Below are 23,454 nucleotides of genomic sequence, written 5' to 3'. Positions count from 1 at the left end.
ATTCATCAGCTGTGCTACGTGTTATTCAGAAAGGGTATAAACTTAGTTTGCAAACCTTTGGAATGTTACCTGATAAGGTTCTTACACTATATACTGAGGCAGAAATAACTGGGCTGCAAAATTTTGCTGAGGATTGGACCTTGTTTTTATGCACTAATCCCTGCAGGTTTGATAATCATTATCCTTCTGATAAGTTGGTCACCTTTTTCAAAAATCATCTGGTATGCTTCCCTAAAGTTATTTCTTTACAGTCTCTGGCAGGGGCACAAAATGTGTATACTGATGGGTCTTCTGCCAGGTGATCTGTGGTGGCCTTCCCTCCTGATTTTGATATTGTGCCTGTTAATGCTAAATCTGTTCAAGTGGCCTTAAAGAAATATGCTGATATTCCATTTAACCTTTTTCTTGACAGTCAATATATAAGCAAAATTCTTGCACCTTTGGAAACTGCAGCTTATATTGCCACTGTTAAGTCCAGATGCAGTTATTGACTATTCAAACTTTGCTTTGAGCCTGATCTGTTCCCATTTATTTAGGGCATTTGCGGGCTCATACTGACCTTCCTGGTCCTTTGAGCGAGGGGAATGCATTGGCTGATCAGCTTACACACCAAATTTGTGCAGTTAGTCAAGAATCTTATGAAGCTGCAGAAAAAGCTCATAATCATTTTCATCTCAATGCTGGGTCTTTAAGATTTCATTTTAAGATATCTCAAGAGCAGGCCACTGATATTGTTAAAAAATGCCCTCTGTTTACAGAACTTTTAGCTTTTCACCGTTTGGGGTTAATCCTCATGAACTTGCTCCTAATCATTTATGACAAATGGATGTTACCCATGTTTTTTTCTTTTGGGCATATGCAATATGTTCACATAATCATGGATACATTTTTTCATCTTATTTTTGCCTTAGCCCATACAGGAGAAAAATTACAGGATGTTAGAAGTCACTGTCTTCAGGCTCTTGTCTATGTAGGAGTTCCAAAAACTGTAAAAACTGACAATGGGCCAGCCTACACCAACACTGGCTTTGCTAAATTTTGCTTTGAGTTCTCTATTTCTCATAAAACAGGAATACCTTATTATCCTCAAGGGCAAGCTATGGTGGTATGCTCAAAGCCAATTTGCATAAAACCAAAAAAGGGGTTATATGGCCACATCCCCAGAGACCATTTGTCTTTTATTTTATACATTTAAAATTTTTTGACTGTTGATGCTCAATCCAATACCACTGTTGACTGGCATTGGTGGCCAGTTTCTTCTGGATGCCTCATGTCAAGTGGAAGAATCTAGCAGATGGCACTTGGTGTGGTCCAGATACCGTACTGAAGTGGGGAGTAGGGGCTGTTTGTATTTTCCCACAGGATGCTGACAGTCCAATATGGGTACCTGAGCATCTGGTGCATGCTGTGGATTTTTATGTCCAGAAGCCTGAAGATAGGACAGAGCCATGAGATCAAATAGACACTGGCTTGTCAACTGAAGAGTTGCTATGATCCTGAGGAGGACCACCTATAGTGGTCCAAGTGCCAAGGATCTTTCAGCTATCAACCCATACCATGATAATGGCAGCCATTGCTGTGGCTGCCAGAGTGGCTGGCTTCTGATAGCATAATGGATACCTTAACATGTCAGGTTGCAAATGCCTTTCCCACTCAAATACAGCTAAATTTACAAATGAATATTGCAGTTAAATTTGGGCAGACTTATTAAGGATTGAGCAGGCACAGCCTCCTTAAGGAGTGCTTATATGAACTGGAACATCATCTTCATGGTTTCATGGTGCCAGAGCCAAAGGCAAGCTCAGGTCAATGTCAGCACTTGGCGAGTCCTCTTAGTTATTGACCCAGAGAATCTTTCACTGCAAATCTGCTTGAACTCAGTGATGGGCGACTAGTGAGCCAATGACAGGAAAGGTTTTTTTGAGGGGAGATGCCCCAACATAAGACAGGAAATGTGTTTTGACCTGGACGCTTTCCCATGATGGGTAAGGGGTATTGCCTGACATCCAATGCCATCTAAGACAGGCCTAGTCATATAATTTATATAAAAGGGGGACCCATACATAGGGTCCATGAGTCTAGCCCTGCTCCTGGGGTTCCACTTGAGGACAGTTTCTGGTCATCCAGCTAAAACATCCAGCTTGTTCCTGTGCTCCCTCTGCCCCACCTGGTGATTAGCTATAGGGCATTGTTGAGTCCACCTTGGGTATGGTAATCTGGCTTGTTCACTGTTTTCCTGCATATATAGAAAAGAACAGGCTGAAAAAAATTAAAATAAAAAAAAGAAAAGAAAAGAACAGGCTGAATCAGAGGACTCTAATCTGATTATGTGGCATATTCTTCCCACCTATTTCATGCATTTCTGCCCTATACCAACAAGGACTCAGAGAGAGACGAGAATATGTCATGATGCATCAATCTGTTCCTTTATAAGAAAGCAATCAGTAGGAAAAGACTTTCTGCTGCAGCATTTGGTTGAAAGCACACCCTGCAGTAATTATCATGTTATCTATGTGGTGTAGGTAAGGACAATAACCTTACTGGTGTCCCAGAGCTTATCTTGGTGGAATATAGATAGGTCTACTCTTTTGAACATATTTAGCAGGAGTGGTGAGAATGCTTTGTATTTCTCTCCATATGAAGTGGTGTTTGTCATATTTGTGGTAGTTGCAAGCATAAACCTAAACTGCAGATAAGTTTTGGAAATCAATGCTGTTGTTCATGATATGGGGAATAAGACAAATTGGAAGTGGGCCTTTCTGTCCCAGTAACCACTTCCTAAATAACCACACAGATAACATTAATTATGAACTCTTGCCAGTATGTAAGGCTTGTTTGTAGCTAACTCTATCTCTTATGAGTTAAATTAAGCCATTTCTATTTATCTGTGTGCAGCTCTGAGTCTTGTTTATGTCATGTACACACTTCTCACCTTGCTTACCCTGCTCACTGTTTCTCATGGCATGTATATGAATCAGTCCTTCTTTTTAAGCATTGTCTCTGTCTTTAACCTTCTTCCTTGACATCGGTCAATCCACTCATTATTAGCAATGAATGCAATATATCTTCATAGTGTAGGAAAAGCTTATTCCACAACAACAAATAAACCTACACCCCATTTATAACTGGATTTATTTGGTATTTTGATGTCAAGTTTTTTGAATTCTTTGTATATATTGATCAGTGCTCTGTCAGATGTAGGGTTAGTTAAAATGTTTTTTTTTTTCATTCTGTACTCTGCCTTTTTATCTTACTGACAATATTTTTGCCTTACAGTAGCTTTTCAGTTTTAGGAGAACCCAACTATTAATTGTTGATCTTAGTGTTATATTCAGGACATTGTCTCCTGTGCCAATGCATTCAAGGCTACTTCCTACCTCATAGTATGTGCTCACTCATAAATGGATGTTAGGTGTAAAGTAAAGGACAACCAGGCTACGATCCACAGACTCAGAGAGGCTAGCAATGAGGATCCAAAGATAGATACATGGGTTTTCCCTGGTAAGGGAAAATAGAAGAGATCTCCCAAGAAAACTGGGGGTGATGGGGGTGGAGGTATGGGAATATAAGGATTCAGGTTGAATGGGCTTGGAGTAGGATGAATGGAGAGAATAATGAAAGCGATATCTTGATGGGGGAGCATTTTAGGATTAGGGAGAAATCTGATGTCATCAAAACTCCCATGAATGACCCCAGCTAAGACTCTTAGCAATAATAGAGAGGGTGCCTGAACTGGTCTCTTGTAATCAGTCTGTGACTATCCTAATTGTCATCAGAGAGCATTCCTCTAGTAACAGATGGTAGTATATTCAGAAATCACAGCCAAGCACCAGGCCAATGTCCAGGTATCTTGTTGAAGAAAGAGAGGAAAATTATATGAGTCAGGGGTCAAGGTCAAGACAAGGGGACCCACATTGACAGTGGACCTGAGCTCCTGTGAGTTAATGGACTCTGGGCTGATAGCAAGAAAGCTACATGGGACCGACCTAGGCTTTCTCTATATATGTGGCAGTTGTGTAGTTTAGTCTGTTTGTGGGGATCTGAACAGTGGGATATGGATCTGCATCTGGTACTTGAGCTTGATTGGGGAAACCGTATCCTCAAGCTTGGTTGCCTTGCCCAACCTTGATGCTTGGTCTTGCCTCAACTTGATATGACATACTCTGTTGATTCCCATGGGAGGCCTGCCCATTTCTAAAAGGATATAGAGGAGGAGTGGATATGGGGGGTTAGAAGTGAGGTGTGGGAGGGAATGATAATAGGGAGGGTGGGGAAACTGTGGTCTGTAGTTAGAATTTCACAGATGGCATCTAGTATAAATCAATACAGGAGAAGACAGTGGAGATTAGCCCAGGGTCAGTGTAAATTATGCCTCCAGACTAATCAATGTTTTCTTCTGTGAATAGAAATATTATAGGTGTGAATATTTGCATACTTAAGACCTTTACCAGCATTCAGGTCTCATGGATTGAAGGTAGCAGTTGGCACTAAGGTCACAGAAGGAAACAGAGTCACACTTTGATATCCCAGAAAATCAATCTAACTATCACTGTAGCACTAGAGTACATAATCTCACTGGACTTTTAACATGGGTAGAGTGGAACAAAAGGAGTCAGATTCACCAACAAATCATTGGTGTTGAAATGAAGGAATTCACTGTATAAGAGTTAGTGCTTCCTGTCCATGACACAGTACCCCATAGTGATATGTGGAAGAAATAATTGGTGCTAGTAGATTTATTCTATGTAAAATATTGACTTTTATTTGATTTGATATCTCATTGGTTTTGAAACCTTGATATCACTTGACACTTGCTCATGACAGATGACTTTTGGTGTCCCATGTTCTCTATCAAGGTTATTTTTAAAGTTATACTAATAAATGTAGGGCATTAGCTCACAAATTTGCATTATTGATTACATAGAGTGAATATCCTTATGGTACTTGAATTATATTCAATGGATTTATTTTTTCTTTAGGGTAAAATATTCCTGGGTCAGAAGTTGTCTCAGTCAGTAGCATACCTACTTTGAAATTATAAACGTCTGAGTTTATTTCTAGAATACACAGGTAAATATCCAGGAATATTATTCTGGGCATGCGATCCCAGGGCATGGTTGACAGTGACAGATCTCTGAATTTTCCCGTTTGGCCAAACTAGATCATTTGGTGAATTTTAGTGAAAGTAACTGCTTAAGTGACCCAACATAGTAGACATTTGTGTCAAAATTGCATTTTTTTAATATAGTAGTAAAGTTGTACATATGAGTTCCAAGCAGATAAAACTGCATGTACATGATTCTTATGAGGTCAAGCTATCCATATTCTCAGGATGGCTGTTACAGGAACTGATGAAGTGTTAATCCTATTTTAGGAGTCATTGGCATTTGTTGAACTGCTCAAGAAGGAAGAATTTATTTTCTTCAGTTATGTTTGATCTATGAAAATATTCAGTGTCGCCGGGTAGTGGTGGCACATGCCTTTAATCCCAGCACTTGGGAGGCAGAGGCAGGAGGATCTCTGTGAGTTCGAGACCAGCCTGGTCTACAAGAGCTAGTTCCAGGACAGGCTCCAAAACCACAGAGAAACCCTGTCTCGAAAAACAAAACAAAACAACAACAACAACAACAAAAATTCAGTGTCCAGGAGAGTTCCGCATATCCACAAAGGCACAGGCAGCCCTAAATGAACTCAGTTTCTACTAAAAAAAAAAATCAGGGAGCCTGGGCTCCATAACCCTATATATTGGCTGGTTATTGATTTCAGAAATGATATCTCTGGTACAATGGAGAATTTCTTCATAAGGAGAGAAGCCTACATTTATCTCAGTATATGAGGACAAATTTGCATGAGTTGCTAAGTTGCAACAATAAATTATAGATATCAATTCTCCTCCCTTCCTATAATGTAATCACCATTGTGTGATTAACTAGATTTCCAATAGCAAGCATTGTTTCCCTAAGGTTGAGCAGGTCATAAGCACAAATAGACAGGTATTGGATACAACCCAGATACATGTGCTACTATTACACACTTAAGGTTATTGTGCCATGCTGGTCTTTGATGTGGTTCATAGTCATTATAACTATTTAGGACTTTAGATTGTTTTCCTCTTTCAGAAGCTTCTACAATCATAATGGATGCATCTACAAACACTTCCATACCTAGTGCTCATGGAACATTGCAGTGAAGTGGGCAGAAAAGTTGTGAGGAGTCAGAAGATCAAGGAATATGCTTTGATATCTTATGTCCCATTAATATCAGAAGCTCCACCTATAAACTGTCCACAATATGACTATACAAAAATGAGATCAATAAGGATGACAGCAATTAATGTGTTAAACAGTCCAACAAAATTCCAAGAGGTCTTAATTTTACACAAACAATTATAGGCCACTGAGAAAAGCTGGAAATGAAAGATGTAGCTTTCCCAGGGAAGAGCACACCAATTATTTGTCTTCTACCAAAAGTCAGGTTTGAAAACATATATGCAGGTAGCATTAGACTTACTGATCAGTTTATATTTAATAATATATATGTGTATAATATATAGGCATGCAAAAACAATTAGTGAAAAAGAAACTATGAATTTGAAGGAAAGCATGAATTGGTGTATGGGAGGGTTTGAAGACAGGAAAGATTATATGTTGTACTTAAATTATAATCACAAAAATAAAAATAAGAAAGCAGAACACACACTTGCATACACAAATGCCCACAGACACACACACACAAATGCAAGTACTCACAAATATACACACAAACACATATACACAAAGAAAATAGAGAGTTCTTCAAATTATGACACAATAATGATGTTAGAGGTAGGGGAAGGTTTTAAATTATGCTATGGATGGTGGGTTTTAGAAACACAAAATATTAATATAATTATATTGAATAAGGCATACTTAAGAAAAGAAGCCAACAGAGAAAGCAGAGTTTGTCTTCTGTATGTTTCCTGTATGTACACTTGTGCTCCTCACATCATAACTGCATGTGCACATGCACACACACACATACACACACATGCATACACACACACAAGGATATTTTGAAAGTTTCACTTTTCATAATACAACTTAATTTTTTTTATGGTACATTGCTTGACCAGGGATAGAATTCTCTATTTCTTTCATTAATCTCATCATTGTTTTGCACGTCACACTAATAGTTCCAATTCCATGTGATGGCTCATGTACATTCATAGCAATTATGAAAATTGACATAGGCAGATGGCAAATATTCAGCAGAAAGCTGCACTTGGCTGCCCAGAGTCACATTCAGAAGGGCTCATACAGAAATGCAGGCTTTCTATAGGAGGCCAGGATCTATTCTCAAGGAGCCAGGCATACTCATGCCCAGGCACCACTGATTTGTTTTCCTCTGTTATCAATTGCAGCCACATTTCATGCTAAATTACATTTTTCTTTCTTTCTAGTTTCAGTTTCCCTGTTTCTGTGGTAACATACAGGGAGGGGGAGAGATACATGCAATAGCAGCTCAGATGAAATCTCCATAGTTACAGCAGGCCCTTGATTTCCATTGGTAGCTTTGAGATCTGTCTTGTGATTGGCCCAAATCCATTCTCTAGATGATATCACACACTAAGCCAATCCGAGGCAACCAGAGATAATATCAGTCCCTTCACAAAGGAATTTTTTCAGTCAGGCTCCTGGCTGGAGTCCAGCTCTCAGCTGGATCCTGGTTCTAGCCAGGACCTGACTATAACATACTGGTCAGTGAAGGAGGATTGGTCCTGAAACCTGCCAGGAGACAGAGCCAATTGACATCCAGCATAGGGAGGTACTTTCTAAGATTTCACACATGCTGCCTGAGTCACCTGCTCCTTTTTCCTGTGCAGGAAATGTGTTCCCTCTTCCTAAGCTGCCGCGTCCCCTGTAAAATACATCATTTTAATTCAGCTTTGGATTTTGGCTTTATCTGCAATGCATGAGATTAATCTCAGCCATCAGTGGCTAACCAAGACAGGAGACCTGCTGCTCCATGCATTGCCTTCATGGACCTACTGTGTGAATAATTTTCTTTAAGTACATCTCTTATATGGCAACCTGAAACTCTGAGAGCTCCTCGCTGAAACATTTGCTGATGTTATTTTTATTTGCATGTTGTCTTTTTATTGAAGATAGATTTTGTTCCCTACAATATATAATGACTATGGTTTCCTGTCTTCCAGCTCCTTTATGATGTTCCCCATATTCCCACCTGCCCATATCTACACTCTTTCTTTCTTTCTTTCTTTCTTTCTTTCTTTCTTTCTTTCTTTCTTTCTTTCTTTCTTTCTTTCTTTCTCTCAATGAATATACCCATGCATGTAATAATGATAGTAGTGATAATAATAAAATATCAATAATAATAATAAGTAAAACCATCAGAATAGGACAAGGAAACAAACAGAAGAAAAATTGCCAAAGAATAGCACAAGAAACACATAGATGCAAAGACACATATGTTCAAGCAAGCATAAATGCCACAAAATCCCAGAGCCGTAAATTATTACATATAGGCAAAGGACATGTAAGGATAAAATAATTGCTGCCAAGAATGATGAGACAAAGAATCTTCAAAAATGTCATTTAGTGTTTTGTATGTGTGCCACCTTCTGTTGTGCTTTGAATACTCTCTTGGGGTGGTTTGTATGTGCTGTGATACTCCATCGGAAGAAACTGATTTTTCATTTGCTTTCAATTTTTCAGTGTACCTTTATTCCAGATTGGGGATGGGGTCTTATGATAATCTTCTTTTGCCTAGTACTGAATAACTGTCTGGGAGCAGAGAATATAACTATTAACATCCTCTTTGCTTCAATTCTGCTTCCATCAAGAATTGCATGTATTCTATGTTCTAATCTAATTCTCTTTTTAGGTACATATTGTTTCTACTGTGTGGAAAATACATTTGTTTACCCTTCCCTGTCTGTACATTCCAGTATTTGAGATCAAGCAAGGTAAGGAGCCTGCCCATATTCCCATGGGAAGAACTTTTCTATCAAGTATATAGTAAAGGATACTTACACTCTTCTTTTATAAGAAAGTTAAGCTATACTCAAATGAATGCAGATGTATAGTATGTTTGTAAGAATCCACTACATAGTCACATTATTCTTATAATTATTACTGTAATCTGGAAATGTTAATATTTCTTTCATTGGAGTTAATTATATTATTTTGAGATTAATTTTCAATTACATATACTTAGATCAATATTTTGCCTCAGGACAATATTGCTACAGACCCATCAGGGGGATCATAGTTTAGAAGTACAATCAATCAAAAATTGATATGTGACCTTTTATTATTTTGTAATTTTTATTTAATTTATTCCTTGTAATTTTCATATATTTACCCAATAGTGCACTCACTCAACAAGAACTCTATTCCAATTTCCCATCCTTGATACGTGATTTAAAAGAGCTCAGAGAGATAAACTGTGGTTCAATCTGAAGATCTGAAAAGCAAAACAGCGAGTCACTGGCTCTTACATCAACCTCAGTCCAAAATGGTGATCCTGCCTCAATGAATCTCAGAATGAGACTGTTTCTGAGAACTGTCTCTTCCCATTTTATAATCCTCTCTGGTGCTGGGATTAAAGGTGTGCATCACTGGGATTAAAGGCATGCACTTCCCAGTTTCTATGGCAACTAGTGTGTTTACTAGGATTAAAAGTGTGTATAACCACTTCCTGGTATGTAAGGCTGACCCATGGAGCTGTTTTACTCTCTAATCTTCAAGTAACCTTTATGTATTAAAATACAATTGAAATCCCACTATAATCCTCCTTTCATAATAATTTATTTGCTTATCATTCAGATCCAATTACTTTAATTATTGTATCCCATATGAATGCCTTAGGTATGAACCATATAGTATTAAATTGCCCAGCACAATTTATCTTTTCTCAATTAGAGATACAAACATATTACTTTAAAGCCATAGTGTTTCCTTTCTTGTAATTCCCAAGATCATGTATTAATATCATAATTGCATTATAGATATTCTAACTTTTAATGTCCCAGAATGTAAACATTGAAACACTTAGAATTTCAGTCTCTTTATTATATCCAATCTTTTTATAACCCAAAAGTTCTTTAAAATCCAATGTCTCGGAACTCTTGGCTCCTTAAAAAAAAAAAAACAAATAACTTAATAATTTATTACTGAAAGAGGGAAGACACAGGACATAGTTACAATCAAATAAATCTAAAAACGAACTCCAACTGTGTAAACATCTGAGGATTCATGTATATGCTGTTTCCGGAAATATGTCCTAAAATTTTAGGCTTTCTTTATGGGTGTCTATAAACAACAACAACAATAATAATAATAATAATAATAATAATAATAATAAATAATTTTGATGTTACTCATATGGTGTCCCTATTGATCACACTGAGTATAAGATATTCTATTTAAGTCATGAAATCTTCAATGTATGGTTTTGAAAGCTCCTTAGCATCCCAGGATTTGCTTCCTATGTACAATACCAAAATCTTTACATAAATGCTATTATTGATAGTTGCTTTAAATTTTGTGGTGATAACATACTTATATCATTTCTCCTTTCCATTTCCTCATTTCACACACTTTCAACACTTCTCCATGTTCACTTTTAAATCTACAGTCAAATGCATCCTCCTAGGATTTAAAATGTCAGAGAAAACTCCTTGTCCCTTTTACTCTATAAGCATCCTGAGACTTCTATTACAATATTCTCTTAGCCTTTAATGGAGAAGTGTTTTATAAATGTATCCAAATGAACCAAGCTCCACAATTCTACATATGGATAGGTTATGATCTTTTGCAATGATTTTTCATTGTTTCAAAGAGAAGTTTCCATCATGAGGGTTAAATCCATACACATCTATAGGTATAATAAAAATACTTAGATGGTTACTAAAGAGTATAATGCTTCAGTAAAAATATAAAGATTAGTAGTTTCTCCTGTAGGAATATTAACTACATTAGTGCTTAGTAGTTAGCTACGTTTCTAGTAGCAGTATGCATTTTTTGGTTTTTCGAGACAGGGTTTCTCTGTAGTTTTGGAGCCTGTCCTGGAACTAGCTCTTGTAGACCAGGCTGGTCTCGAACTCACAGAGATCCGCCTGCCTTTGCCTCCCAAGTGCTGGGATTAAAGGCGTGTGCCACCACCGCCCGGCAGTATGCATTTTTTTAAAGTTGAGCAGGTCTAATGTCCAATCAGAGAGCTGTTGGTTAATATCAAGGTGTAGGTTCCACTATTGCATCCTTAGGTTTATTGTATCATTCTGGTGGTTGTTGTGATTTGCAGGTTTCAGAGCTGTGAAAGGCTGTGGGAAGCTTGCTTGGCATAGGCTGTTATCAGAAAGCTGGGTAAAAAGTATTCAGGTCAGTTCCAGGTTGGGGACTTCTAAGCCATGTATCTGAAGTGTATGTTGTCTTCAGTAATAAGAGCTACTTTTCTACTTCTATGGAGAGAGTTAAAGCAATCAATAGAAATAAACTTTATGTTTTGAGAATCATTTGGAAAGACATAAATGGCAACTTTAAAAAAGACTTCTAAGATGTGTAATTGGGGTTTTGTTTGGTGAAGGAAGCTAAGATGTTAAAAGTTTATTTAAGCTCATGGATTTATGTTTTATAGTTTTTAGATATATAGTTGATAATATGATGCCTGATGACTATTCAGACATCCTAATCATTGTTTTGCCCTCGTTCCTCTCTTGTATTTGATATGAAAACATAGTTTAGAGGATGAATGGTACCTGAGAGTCCTGCTCTAGTTTAAATAGACATACAGATTATGTGCTCCCCACATTAAAAATTATATATATATATATATATATATATATATATACTGTCAAAAAAGAAAGGGTATTATTTAAGGGTTGAGGCGCTAGGAATGTTGAGAATCACTTTGAGAGTCTGATACCAGTTTAATTTAGACATATTTAAGTACAGTTCAATTTTAGAAAAAAAATTCTGATAACAATCATCTGTGTGAACTATAACACTTAAGTTATGTTTACCTTTGAAACTCTTCTGCAAAGTACATGTGACGTATGTATGCATGTATGTATGCATGTATGTATGCATGTATGTATGTATGTATGTATGTATGTATCTCCAGGGCCTAGGATCTGGTGTGATCTCAGTCGTAACCGATCGCATTAGAGGTCACCAGACTATGAAGTACATGGGACATCTTCCGCAAGGATGGATTCTATTGACTGAGAAACAAAATTAAGTTCTGGGGAAGATGAGTCTGGGATAAATACAATAATTTGAGGGAATTAAGGTATACCCTGGCCATAAATATAGAACAAATCACCAGGCTATTAACACAATCAACTCCAGGCCTTCAGGTTGGAAAGCAGACACACATATCCACCATTGCCATGAGGCTCAATCTCCAGCAGGGCAGGACTAGAAGGGAACCCACAGATTTGGTATAGTAGGACATTTTTATTGGAGGGGTAAGAGAAAAGTCAAACACACACACACACACAATGCTTTCTTTCATATCATTCTTTTATTTTTTAGTATTCTTTTTACTTTATTTTTCCTCTACAGCTTATATATTCCAACATAATCTTTCAGGAATGTGTTTCTCCTTTTCAAGTGAATGGTTATAATGAACTTAGGAAAAGAACTTGTTTTTCATTTTCCTTACATGAGTAAAGTGAAATCGTCCCAGGATTCCAAGTACTTCACATAAATAACTTGCTATAGATTAAAAGAGTCTGAGCAAGCAGTATATCTTTCTCAGACAGTTCTTTTTTGGCAGGCTGCATATTGTGGTTACAAAGAAAGAGTCAATTACTTTATTAATATTTTGAAATGTATCATAAAATGTGTTATATTGACTGGGAAACAAAATTAAGATAAAGTTCTAGGGAGGAAGAGTCAGGGATATAGTATAAGGAATCTCAAAAGAATCACACACCTAAGCTGGTATACATGTAAAAAAATAAGTCAGCTTTACTCTAAATCTTTAGGGTGCATACTCACACATCAACAGATTTTTTATCAGGAAACTGAAGGATGCAATGGGTACAAGGTGTTAATCATCATTTTTGATCACCAAGTATTAATAGCAAGGAAAGTACATCAGTTAATAATAATTGGACTGCTTTGCTTTTGATCCCAAACTTAATAAATCTACCCCTCAGCTGTGTGTTCTTGTTAACTTTAAGGATTTTTCATCTTAAAACTCTTTTCCAAAGTATTTTATTTATTTATTATGTATAAAATATTCTGTCTGTGTTTATGCCTGCAGGCCAGAAGAGGGCACCAGACCTTATTACAGATGGTATCAAAACATATTAATCTTACCTGACACATTTCTCTTCAATTGAAAAGTTATGCCTGCATGTTGAACACTCTTGGTTTCCACAGTGCCTGTCTGTAAATAAAATGATCTCAATCCCTCTATATCTCTCCAGTTTTAAGTTGTGTAAGAAATAAAATTGACTCTAATATAGGTTATGGCTGATTGAGTATATGGGTATTCTAGTTAATATAACAATGTATAAGTGGATTATAAGACTAGCTAACGGAGGACCAAACAAAAATTATGCCATCATAACCATGATAGCCATTCAAAGATAACAAGAAATTTTATCTATACCTTTATGCAAACAATTAATTTTATTATTAGTAGTGTGAGAAAAATCTGACTCATCAAAAAAACCCCACATATCAAGAAATTGTTTGCAACCAAGAGTATTCTTGAGCAAAAATTAATCTCTAGTGCCTCTGCTTCATAAAGTTGTGATTCTCAATTCACCCTCTCTTGATTATTTCTGCTCGTATTTTTTTTTGCTATATATTGTTAGTTTTACTAATCATACAGGCCATGCTTTGAGACCTCTCTTTATATTTCAGTAATCATTTCAGGGATATGCAATAAAAAAGTCGTTGTGGCTTCAACCATTATAGGATTCAGTATATGCAAAGTATCATCACCATTTTGTGAAAAGCTCTCTTAATTCTATTGATTACTTCTAAATAATTAGCAAAATGAGTATAATATAGCCAACCCCACATGTATCATGAATAATACAAACCCAGAGACAGATATAGGGGTTTAAATTGAAGATCAAAGAAGCAGAGCAGTAAGTTAAAGAGAGAACATTTACTTCAACCAATGCTCAGACTAAAGGGATGATCCTCTACACTGCTCTGTATTTTCACCAAACCTCAAATTTAGAGACAGTAACTCTCTAAAGTGTGGTGTCTGAAGTTTGGTAGAAACTCGGTGAAATCTAGATTATAATCTCTTCAGTCAGATACATCAGAGTGGGAGCCATCTGGGACCTTATCAATTTTCTAGAAAGACATAGATATAACCATCTTGTGTTAAAAGGCATTTTCTGTAGAAGAGTTAGCTACTCCTGTCCATGCTACCATGCCCAATAATGATATGTGGAAGACAAAATTGGGCTAATAGACTGAATACTATATTAGACACTGTTTATATTTGACTTTAGTATATTCTTAGATTTGAATTCCTGAGACTACCTGACACTTATTCAGAGAAGATAACACTAGGTCTTCCAAGTGTTTTACCAAAGTTATCTTTCTTTGATATCCTATCATTAAATTGACTGTGGTGCATAATGATAGATGTTAAGTGTTTTGCATATTTAGAGAGTCTTTTAGTAGATTTGTGCATGGACACAAAGAACAAAACATAGAGAATTGATTAAGAATTGGTGTAAAGGACAGGAGTTTATGTATAGTTCTTTATCATTTTATTGCTGCCCAAGGCACAAGTGATACCCATGAAGGTGGTTGGGAAAGGTTCTAATAGTTTTCACCTATACATGTTAAGAAAAAAAAAACCACAAAGTTTAAAATGAGATGCTTCTTGAAGCCTTAATGTTTCTTACCTGGAATCCTCGTTGTAGCAGTGCTTACTGTAACAGTAGTTATTGGACACAGAGTCTATCGAGCCTTTCAACACAATAAAGGCTTTTGGACAGGTGTTGGAAGTGTTTCAGTCCTAAATGGTAAGATCCTGTTGATGAAGCTTATTACTTTGACTGCAGGACTTGGAAAAATAAAACTGAATCTGTTCTGGTACCAGGTGTCCCTCTGGCCCCATAATGGCTCCCACTGTTGGATGAAGGCCGCTTGTTTGTCCTGGTTAGCTTAGCCCCAAAATAACCACACAGAAACTGTATTAATTAAATCACTGCTTGGCCCATTAGCTCTAACTTCGTATTGTCTAACTCCTGCATCTTAATTTAACCCATTTCTATTAATCTGTATATTACCATTAGGTTGTGGCCTACCAGCAAAATTTCAGCATGTCTGACTCTGGCAGTGGCTCCATAGTGTCTCTCTGACTTGCTGTGTTCCTCTCAGAATTCATTTCTGTTCTCCCTGCCTACCTAAGTTCTGCTTTGTAGAAGGAGGGCTGCTTGTTGATTTCTGACTGCCCTGAAATAATCCCATAGAAATTATATTAATAAAAATACTGCTTGGCCCATTAGCTCTAGCATCTGAATGGTTAATTCTTGTATTAATTTAACCAATTTCTATTAATCTGTATATTGCCATGTGGCAACGTCTTACTGGCAAAGATTTGGCATGTCTGACTCTGGTGGCTCCATGGCATTTCTCTTCCTCTGCCTTATTCCTCCCAACATTCAGTCGAGTTTTTCCCACCTACCTAAGTTTTGACCTATCAACAGGCCACTGCAGTTTCTTTAATCATTAATGGTAATCACTGCAGACAGAAGGGACTCCCACATCATCACACAATCAAGATACCATTTTCCTTGCTCTCCTTCTCTGTCCTTCCCCCATCTCGGCTGCTGTGTTCCCTCATGCTATTCTCCTGCCTCTTTTCCTCCTCTCCCCCTCTATTTTCACCCCCCTGCTCCCAATTTTCTTAGGAGATCTTGTCTATTTCCCCTTCCCCAGGGGATCCATGTATGTCTCTCTGAGGGTCCTTTCTTTTAAAGCTTGCCTGCCATTTTCTTGTACCTGAAAACTAGTCCTCATGGAGAAGGCATTCAGGTTCATTTGAGCTTAAGGAAATCTTGGCTCTGTGTCTGAAGTGCTTGCTGTCTTCAGCAATAGGGTGCTACTCTCCAGCTCTGAGGGTCAACCACAGTCAAAAGAAATAATCTGTATGATCTAAGAGTCTCATGGACAGCTCTAAATAACTAACAAAGTGGACTTCTTATACCTGTTGTTGGAATTTTGATCAATTAGGGAAGCATTGCCATGTACATAGGGTTTCGACAGATTCCAGGGCTGGAGTCCAACTCTCAGATTGTTCCAGGTTCTAGCAAAGGTCTTAACTACCATAAATATCTCAGAAATGAAGGACTTGCTACTGTGATCTGCAGTTTAAACAGAAACATTAGAAATCATGCATTAATAGATTTTCTGGGATTACTTCAGTCATCATAGTTATTAGGCATGTGCTTCATCTTTTGAGAAATTTTTACCTATCTAAGGCCTCATTTACATCTGCATTTAGAGATGGCATTCATAACTCAACTTAGATTCAGCGTTATCTGAGAAAATTATGGTTCACTTCAGGCTTCTGAAAATGACAGAGACAGGAAAAATCTTATTTCTTATATCCATTTGGTTGACATGCTAAGTGAAGGATGGCTATGTTATGCAGCTATTACCTGACACCCTGAGGATCACTAGAAACATATAGCCATAAAATTTGTTAATACTATTTTATCTTGCACTGAACATTCACCAGAAAGCAAAGTACTATAGCCTTGTCATCTACTTTGTTGCCATTCTGCTGCCAATAAGAGTCTCAGAAATTCTGTGTTCCAATACAAATTAACTGTCAAGCTTAAGTTGCAATTGCTAAATGACAAATACAGTTTTGTTCTTTCTCTTCCCTCTCTACCAACCCCATTCTTTTGGGACAAAGGAAGAAGGCTGTAATCATTCCATAGAAATAAGATTACTCAGCAAAAAATTATTTTTCTCTTTTGATGCATGCTCTCAACATACTGACGAGTATGTCTTTTTCAGCATATCATTCCTGTCAGTCACTTCCTTGTTCTAATTCATGCATGTTAATGTCATTTTGTTGTTTTGTCTGAGCTGTTTGCTGGAATGACAAGCATTTTTCCAATCATATTTATTACACCACATATACCAATAATTATCTGCCTGATTTTAATTTCATTCTCTTCATGTTTCCTTTCTTAAGGAGTATGTTGAGAGGGCAAAAATGTATGATTGGGAAAGATAATCACGTAAGAAACACCATACACAAGTCAAGAAAACACATGTACAAATAGGAGTATTTCAACTTATTCAGGTCTCAGAAGAAGAGGATTTTAGGAGTTGGTGTTGGTGGAATGATAGATTGATAGTCACATCTGGGAAAAGTGAGGTTATATCATATATAATAATATATGTAGAGATGATATGCAAATATGGATAGAGAAAGAAAGAACCAAAAGGAGAGAAAAGTGTGTTACATCCTTTTAGCCAACAAAGGGGTAACGTATAAGGGGCAGAAATTGCAATGTCTCAGAGGAAGGCCCTTCTGAGCTCCCAAAATAAAACTGAAGAGCCAGCAATAGTTCAGAATACAAAACATCCTTTTGGCAACAGGCTTATTCTTTCAGCAAGTTATGCAAGGGATATTGTATCTGTAATATACAAAAATTAAAGTTGCTATTTAAAATCTTATTTTACTTACTAATCACAGTTTCCTCTCTCTTTTGTCCTTCTGATCCCTGCACTTTCTCCCTACCTAACCCCTCATTTGCTCCTGAGAGAAGGTGAGGCCTCCCATAGGCTATCAACAAGGTCTGTCACATCACTTGAGGTAGTGCCAAGACTGCCCTCCCCCATATTTAGGCTAAACAAGGGATCCCTCCAAAGGGAGTGGGCTCCAAAAAGCCAGGTCTGCACTAGAAATAAATACTGGTTCCACTGCTCGTGGCCCCACAAACCACCCATGCTACACAATTGTCAACCACATTCAGAGGACCTAATTTGGTCTTATGCAGGTTCTCCATCTCTCAGATTAGAGTCATTGAGCTCCTGTTTGCTGGAGTTCCGTAGCATTTTTAAAATTAATCCATTACATTGGTGCTATGACATAAATGACTCTCCCACCCTGAGCTCTGCTCCTGGGGTTGGGATCCAGAACCAGGTATTTCTTCCACAACAACCACATGTTCCATATGTCTGAGCACAATTTCTACAGTGTGATTTTTACACACAACACTGGTTTCAATTGGTCAGTTTCCCCCATTCTTACCAGCTTAACCATTTCTCTGAACCTGAGGAATTGACTGGTGAGCTCTTGGAAATCTTCTGGTGTTCCTAGAAACAAGAGCCCCCAACTATGGATGACTGAGCCCTTTGCTGACATTCCCTTAGCTAAAATCATGACTGGACTGACCTGGGGTCAGTCCTCCTGTGCAAGCACTACACACTCTTTGCAGTGCATTTGACTGGGGGCCCGGGGTCTTCAGTTTTTCTTTCTCCTTTTATTTTTTTCCCCCATGGCAAAGGCCACTTTCAGCAACCATAGGGGACACTGAGGAGTAGCTCTAGGTGCCAACCAAGTAAGTTCTCTGTTGTTTTCTAATCAGTAACTCAAGATCCTTCTCAAAGATCTCTGATGCAGTTTAACAGCTGAGAGGGTTTTGTCAGTTTAAAAGGATAACCTCACCAAATAAATTTTAGTAAATAACAAATACAAGGGGCTGGAGAGATGGCTCAGAGGTTAAGAGCATTGCCTGCTCTTACAAAGGTCCTGAGTTCAATTCCCAGCAACCACATGGTGGCTCACAACCATCTGTAATGGGATCTGGCCTGCAGGTATATACCTAGACACAATATTGTATACAAAATAAATAAATATTAAAAAATAACAAATACAAGTTATTAATACGTGTACCTACAAGTCACAAAGGTAGGAGGACAAATACAAGCTTTTATATTTCTCTCTCAAGCTGCCTTCCATAGTCTTAAAAATAATTTTTTTGTGCAAAAATATATGCTACAGTCATTCTAACATAAATATGCTACTGTTTATGCAATGTATATGTCTAAACCTTCTGTTTTCACAAACACAAGGAATTCTTGTGAGTTGCAGGGAGCCAAATTAAAGGATCCACCTTAAACAAGTCAGATACACTCCTCTCAATTCCCTGGTCCTAAATTATTTTTCCTAAACTTAACTTTGTCCACTGTTCTATCAATACCTTAAACAGGTGTAAGATACACCAGAGATTTCCATACCACAAACACCAGACAGGAACAAAGAGACCAGTTATCCCAGGATGTGACAAGCATCCAGCTTTCTCCGGTTCCCTCCCCAAGATGATGCCCATAAATAAGCAGGAAGCAGTCTTTAGAATCTGTCGCCCCAATTTCCTTAGCCTGTGGTGCCTAACTTCCCGCCTTTTTATTATAAAAAAGACAAGGGAATGTTATGACCTATTCTGTCTCGTTAAGAGACAAGCTATGACCACTCCCTCCCCTGTCTGCTCAGGCAGTAAGATCTTCTTTTCTGCTTGCAGCCTGGGTCTCTTTCTTTTCTGTTTCCCTCTGCCTCTTTCCTCTTTCCCCTCCCCCTTTCTCTCAGTCTCTCTGTTCTTCTCCCCTTCTCCCTTTCCCTCCATAACCCACTAAATAAATATCCAATCTCACTCTGCATGGCATGCCTATCTGTCTGTCTCTCCCCTGCTGCATGGTTCTTCACCCAAAACCTGCCATCTTCTGGCTACTCTGAGGCCTGCTGCCTGTCCCTGCTCAGAAACCTGCAGTGTGGTCTTGTGGTATGTCCATCTGTGTGTCTGTCCTTGTTGCCTGCTGCAGCCTCTTGGAGAACTGTGCAGACCTTGTCTGGGATTGACTGCTCTTGGGATTTGCTCTTTGCTGCCTGCTGCCTGTGGCCTGCCACCACAAGGCCCACTTCCTGATGCCTCTCAGGGACCTGCAGTGTTTCTGCTTCTGCAGTTGCCAGGGATCCAGGGATATGCAGCATTTTTTAATTAATCCATTACAATGATCCTAGTCACCGAGTGTCCATATATTCCTGGGTAGGGGCATGAAGATTAGAAAAGTTAGGTAGGAGGAACGGTGATAAGAAAGAATCACAAAGACATATAGTACTGGGAGGGAAACTCAGTCTCTCTTGCATAGTAAGTTCTGAGTTCTGAGTTCACCCATCTTTAATTTTCCATACACTTGTATACTCCAATACAAAAGTGGGAAAAGGAAAAAAACTGCATGATACAAAGTACAACTAGAATAGTTACTTGCTTCAATGATTTGTGACATCAAGCCATAATTCATGAAAAAATATTGTCCTTTTAGGCAGTGAACCCACCCTAGACCAAGTATCCTGAAAACAGCCACTCCCTAGGTCAAAACTTTAATCTTTTTCTAATCAGTAACATCTTATACTGAACTAAAGCTGTTACAAAAATGAAGAGGTCAATACCATAATTCTAAAGTGGAAATTAACAATAAACACACAGTTTGTCAAATTACAAGTCTCTAAATCTATTCTAATTAAAAGACAAGAAAAGGTGTCTTTGATGGGCGAGAGTCCAGTTGCAATGCTATTTTTAAATAACTGTCCCAGTCTGTGGGAAGCAGAAAGAAAAAAACCCTTAGGCTACCCTCTACATCCCTGAAGAGGGGCTTCAGTCACTCTTTGTAATGAGTCTTTTTTTTCCTCAGAGGGGAAAATTGACGTCTCAGTTTTTAGGTCCTTTATTTTAACAGCAGATTTAACACTATACTGGCAAAATGATATCTCTGTCCTAAGATAAAGTACGGATAAATTGTCAAATATTAAGTCTGTGCCCTTGGACAAGGTCTGAAACTTTGTGCAATAGGTCCACCAAGAAATAAGGAATCACCAGACATCACCACCATCTTCTGTCCCTTCACAGACTGCAGCATGATGCTGCCAGTCAGAAACACTGGTTAAGGAACTGCATTCTGCTTCTGCTATGGGGTCATCAGTGTCTGCAATGTCATCAAGGTTCACATCCTTCTGCTCTACATCCTTTCATCGCATCAAGCTTAGTTCTCTTCCTGTGAAATAAGCACAGACATATCCTCGACCCAAAATTAATATAGGGTCTGTCGGGTCCTTTCCATAATTCAGTGCAAGGGTATTTTTCCCTTGCTTTGGAAAAGGTCATCTTGGTGCCATCATGCCAAAATCTATATGTGGCAGACTGCTCTGGGTATTCACATTCAACAAATTTAGAGTGAAAAGGGCTTGATTTAAGGTATTTTGTTGTGACTGGTGGTATAATCCTCCTTATTTATTTATTTTTTGAAGTTGTATTGTGTGGGCTTGTTAATTGCACACTTTTTTAGAGGCAGGATTTTGCTTAGCAGTTTTTCTGAGCTGCCTTTGGGGAATTAGAATAATTACACCCCTTTAAGAATTTTAATAAGATGTTTATGATTCCCTATAAACAACAACAAATAGGATTACAGGCATTGGATATTTTATTAAGAGTTTGTAAGCTTTAAATTTTTGTACTTTGCTGAAAATTCTTTTCCCAGGGTCTATAAAACATTAATTTGTTTTTATATTTTACTACATTTTTTTTGTATTTTTTGTTGTTTTAAATCAAGTAATCTAGGACTAGCACTGTTTGCTAGACCTGGCATTTGCTCGGTACATAAGGTTCAAAGTTTCCTTTCCTTTTTTTATTTATTTTATATTTTGCAATGTTTTTTCATAATATTTAAATTTTTCGATGTTTAGATATTTTTTCATCGGTGAAGCACGAGTTTCTTTTTGTGGTCCCTGATCAATTCAAACAGTTGGAACACCAGTGGCAAAGAAATGTAATTTGGATTATAAAATTCTTGCTTTAATAAAAGTTCCTTAAACAGTGAAAAAAAAAAAGAGTTTGTAAGCTATCCTTTTAATCCAATCTGCAAGTATGTCTAGCTGACAGGCTCAACTTGCTCATTTATATCTTCACAGACACCTCTCTGGGAGGGGCAGAGCTGGGCTTCTGCCCACAGCTGAAGCTAGGCTAGGGCAGTTAGCTGTGTTGTTTTGCAGCTTGACTCTCTGCTACGGACCTGGGAACCAGATTCTTCTCAGCTTGACTCATAGGTGAAGCTGGGAGCAGGGTGGGGTGCTACTGGGCTCTCTCAATAGCTTGACAGTCCCCCTAGTGTACTTTGGATCAGGAGGCTGGTCCCTCATTGCCTGCTGTGGGCACAGGCCATGCTTTTTATGTTTAGGAGTTCAATGTTAGAGTTGGATGACAAATATACAGCTTCTCATATGTCTGCTATTGCAGCAGTTATGAGATTGCTGCAGGAGGCCACAAGCTTATGTGGGTATAGCCACACGATCTCTTTAATCTCTGCATTTTTATATTAAATCTTATAATCACAAAATTAGGAGAATTCCTGTATCAGGCCGTGCTGCCTCTAGCCATTTCCTGCTGACCATGTCTGGGCATTGGCTGTGGAAGACATAGCCCTCATAATTTTCTTGTCTCTTGTTTTTCCAGGCTGTGCAGTGCTTTGTGGGCCAGACTCACTTAGATGGGTAAAGTTTGTGTATGCATGGGCTGCCACAATTTCGGTGGTATCCCAGGCTGGACTGTAGCACAACACACCCATCTAGGCTCTATGTCCTACCATACAGTTTGTGAACTGGGCAAGGGGCTGGAGATTGAAACACACAAAGACTCACAGACACAGAGAAAGACAGAGACATGGGTCATCCTTGAAGCCAGAATGCCTAAGAATGGCCCCTTTATTGAGTCCATGGGCAACTTTTATAGCGATAGCCATGCCCCAGGCAAACACACCAGAAATGATTCCCCTGCCATCAGGAACTCCTAGGGTTTCATTCTCAGAGCATTTGTAGGTACTCAGATCAGGGGAAAACAAGTTAATTTAAAGAAATTCAGGACCTGTGGGTTCACAGCTCCCAACACTGGACCATGCACAGCATTGCCTACCCCCTTCCCACCTGCTCAGCATTGGCAGAGGCTGTGGCTCTATGTCCACCCTGGATTTGTAGAGCAGGGTAGATGCAAAGGGACTCATGCTTCCTTCATTCTTTCAGTAGTGACTATGACTGTGGACAAAGGTGGAGCTGTGTTTTGGGCTCTCCAAGTACAGGAACGGCCCGAAGATGTTGGTGGATGTGCCTCCAGTGTGGTGGAGGAAGTATACTGTCTAGACTATCCACAAAGGCTAAAATTCTCTGCATTTGTTTCTTCTCTACCCCAACTCTTCTGGCTACTGAAATACATCCAAGCAACTGTATAGACAGTTGCATAAATACTATCTTCTTGTGCCATATTTATAAATATTTACAGTTTTACTCCTGATGTAATCACCAATCCTTTATATTAATTTTCTATATTTATACAAGTGTTCACATTTTACTTTTACCCTTGTGGTGTCCTATTTATGGGTGATAAAACAAATGAACAGATATTAG

General features: G+C 38.2%; 1 long non-coding RNA gene across 2 annotated transcripts in view; it reads left to right on the top strand.

The window, feature by feature from the left end:
- The window catches only part of LOC130865383 (uncharacterized), a 44,956-nt gene extending 35,991 nt beyond the window's left edge, over window positions 1–8,965 (top strand). For both annotated transcript variants that reach the window (XR_009056121.1, XR_009056120.1), the window contains exon 11: window positions 8,884–8,965. This is a non-coding gene — a long non-coding RNA (uncharacterized LOC130865383). The remainder of the gene's footprint in view (window positions 1–8,883) is intronic.
- Window positions 8,966–23,454: the final 14,489 nt, after the last annotated feature.

This window comes from Chionomys nivalis, chromosome 23 (genome assembly GCF_950005125.1).
Source record: "Chionomys nivalis chromosome 23, mChiNiv1.1, whole genome shotgun sequence".
NCBI lineage: Eukaryota > Metazoa > Chordata > Mammalia > Rodentia > Cricetidae > Chionomys > Chionomys nivalis.
The sequence above is the reverse complement of the archived record's forward strand: the minus strand, read 5'-3'. Positions and strand labels throughout refer to the sequence as shown.